Source organism: Blennius ocellaris (assembly GCF_963422515.1).
Source record: "Blennius ocellaris genome assembly, chromosome: 10".
NCBI lineage: Eukaryota > Metazoa > Chordata > Actinopteri > Blenniiformes > Blenniidae > Blennius > Blennius ocellaris.
Genome location: NC_137659.1, coordinates 248,792 through 251,291, shown reverse-complemented (window position 1 = coordinate 251,291; position 2,500 = coordinate 248,792). Strand labels below are relative to the sequence as shown.

The 2,500-nt window shown below is 45.9% G+C and overlaps 1 pseudogene across 1 annotated transcript in view; it reads right to left on the bottom strand.

Moving 5' to 3' along the window:
* LOC308135361 (disco-interacting protein 2 homolog C-like) overlaps positions 1-2,500 on the bottom strand; it is a 58,655-nt pseudogene that overhangs the window by 8,203 nt on the left and 47,952 nt on the right. The window contains exons 25-28 of the transcript XR_013937249.1: positions 2,420-2,500; positions 2,103-2,213; positions 1,103-1,214; positions 606-734 (exon numbers count right to left, since the gene is read on the bottom strand). The exon at positions 2,420-2,500 is cut by the window's right edge and continues 43 nt beyond it. The product of XR_013937249.1 is annotated as a disco-interacting protein 2 homolog C-like (transcript). The remainder of the gene's footprint in view (positions 1-605; positions 735-1,102; positions 1,215-2,102; positions 2,214-2,419) is intronic.

The window sequence follows — 2,500 nt, the reverse complement described above, 5'->3', positions numbered from 1 at the left end:
AAGAAGAATAAATGGGTAGAAGAAAATAAGAAGTAGTAGAACAGAAGCAGAAGAATAAATGAGTAGAAGAAGTAAAGAAGTAGAAGAGAAGAAGAAGAATCAATGGATAGAAGAAGAAAAAAGAAGTAGAAAAGAGAAGTAGAATAATAAATGGGTAATAGAAGAAAAGAAGTAGAAGAAGAGAAGCAGAAGAAGAATACATGGTAGAAGAAGAAAAGAAGAATAAATGGGTAGAAGAAGAAAAAGAAGAAGAGAAGCAGAAGAAGAATAAATGAGTAGGAAGAAAAGACGGAGAAGGAATGGGTAGAAGAAAAGAAGAGAAGAAGAAGGAGGAGAAGAAGAAATCAACATAACGATCGTCAGCGCCCACCGCTGCATGTGGGTGTAGTTTCATAACACAAAGCACCAACAGCTCCCCTAGTGGCCGGACAAGGAAACTCCTCGTTTTCCCTGTTTCACTAAACCTTCGGGAACTTTTTCTAAAACAAAACTCAAAAAAAACCGACAGGTTTCCACTTCTGAATGAACGCGGTCTATCGCGACGTCACCGTGGCGACGGCGGGCCGGGGTGCAGTGGGCGCTGTGGGTGCAGTTCACCGGCTGACCTGCAGAGGCACCAGAGGACGAAGCCCAGCCGCAGTACGGGTCGAGGCAGACGGCCACCTCTCTGGACGGGTACAGTCACACTGCAGCTTGATGGAGCGGCAGGACGCACTGGTGGCGCTGTGGGACATCTGACACACACACACACACACACACACACACACACACACACACACACACACACACACACACACACACACACACACACACACCATCCTCAGATTGCACAAGTCTCCTGACATCAAACACTTTGTTCTGTCGCGTCTATTTATTGTTGCAGAAGTATTGACCGCTACTGCAGTACTGCGGTATTGCAGTACCGCATGCGGCCTGTAGGCGGAGTCACGAGCCGAAGTTTGACACTAATAAAGAACTTTATTTTGAATGAAGAGTAGAAAGTAAAGTTTTACACATTTTAACATTTTTAATTTGTTGCACAGCCGACGATCGACGCTCCGGACTGTGTGGTGTGTGTGTGTGTGTGTGTGTGTGTGTGTACCTTGACTCCGGCCAGCATGCCGGTGGTGGAACACGCTGAAGTCCAGGTACGCCAGAGTTTCAGGGTCGGAGGGTTTTTTCAGCACAGGAGCTTTTTTCTTTGGTAAAATCATCTGAAGGAGAAAATAAAGCAAATAAAATACAGGAATGTTTCCATATGAATGTTTCCATGAATGTTTCCATGTTCTCTTTGAATATTTTCACATTCTCTTTGAATGTTTCCATGTTCTCTTTGAATATTTTCACATTCTCTTTGAATGTTTCCATGATCTCTTTGAACGTTTCCATGTTCTCTTTGAATATTTTCACATTCTCTTTGAATATTTTCACATTCTCTTTGAATGTTTCCATGTTCTCTTTGAATGTTTCCATGCATGTTTCCACGTTCTCCCTGAACGTTTCCATGAATGTCTCCATGTTCTCCCTGAATGTTTCCATGATGTTTCCATGTTCTCTTTGAATGTTTCCATGTTCTCTTTGAATGTTTCCACGTTCTCTTTGAATATTTTCACATTCTCTTTGAATGTTTCCATGTTCTCTTTGAATGTTTCCATGAATGTTTCCACATTCTCCCTGAATGTTTCCATGCATGTCTCCATGTTCTCCCTGAATGTTTCCATGAATGTTTCTATTGTTCTCCTGAATGTTTCCACGCTCTCCCTGAATGTTTCCATGAATGTTTCCATGTTCTCCTGAATGTTTCCACATTCTCCCTGCATGTTTCCATGAATGTTTCCATGTTCTCCCTGAATGTTTCCACGTTCTCCCTGAATGTTTCCATGAATGTTTCCATGTTCTTCCTGCATGTTTCCATGTTCTCACTGAATGTTTCCATGAATGTTTCCATGTTCGATGTACAGCAGGTTTCCGACTGAGGATGATGTCATGCCACCATGATGTTCACGCTGTGGTCAGGTGACCCAGACCTCAGCAGGATGTGGTGTGATCGTGTGTGTGTGTGTGTGTGTGTGTGTGTGTGTGTGTGTGTGGTGTGTGTGTACCAGTGTCCAGGACGGGGGCCAGGTCCGGACGTCCACAGCAGCTGAAGCCTCTTTGGACCTCAGCAGCTTGGAGATCAGCTGCGTCGTCATCATGCAGACGGAGCGACTCACCTGGTGGAGGAAACATCTGGATCAGGCCTGCAGCTCAGACCTCCGCCCTGACTCCGCCTCCTACACCCTGACTCCGCCTCCTACACCCTGACTCCGCCTCCTACACCCTGACTCCGCCTCCTCTGCTCCATGAACTCTCCCATGGTGTTTTCCTGAGCAGCTGATGGAGTCACTTTACTGACGGATGAGCAGAACACCACCTTTACCTCCACGATTCATCTTGACGGTCGGCAGCGTGGTGGAGACGTTCTGAGGGTGGGGGGGGGCGAACCGTGACGGGAACACAG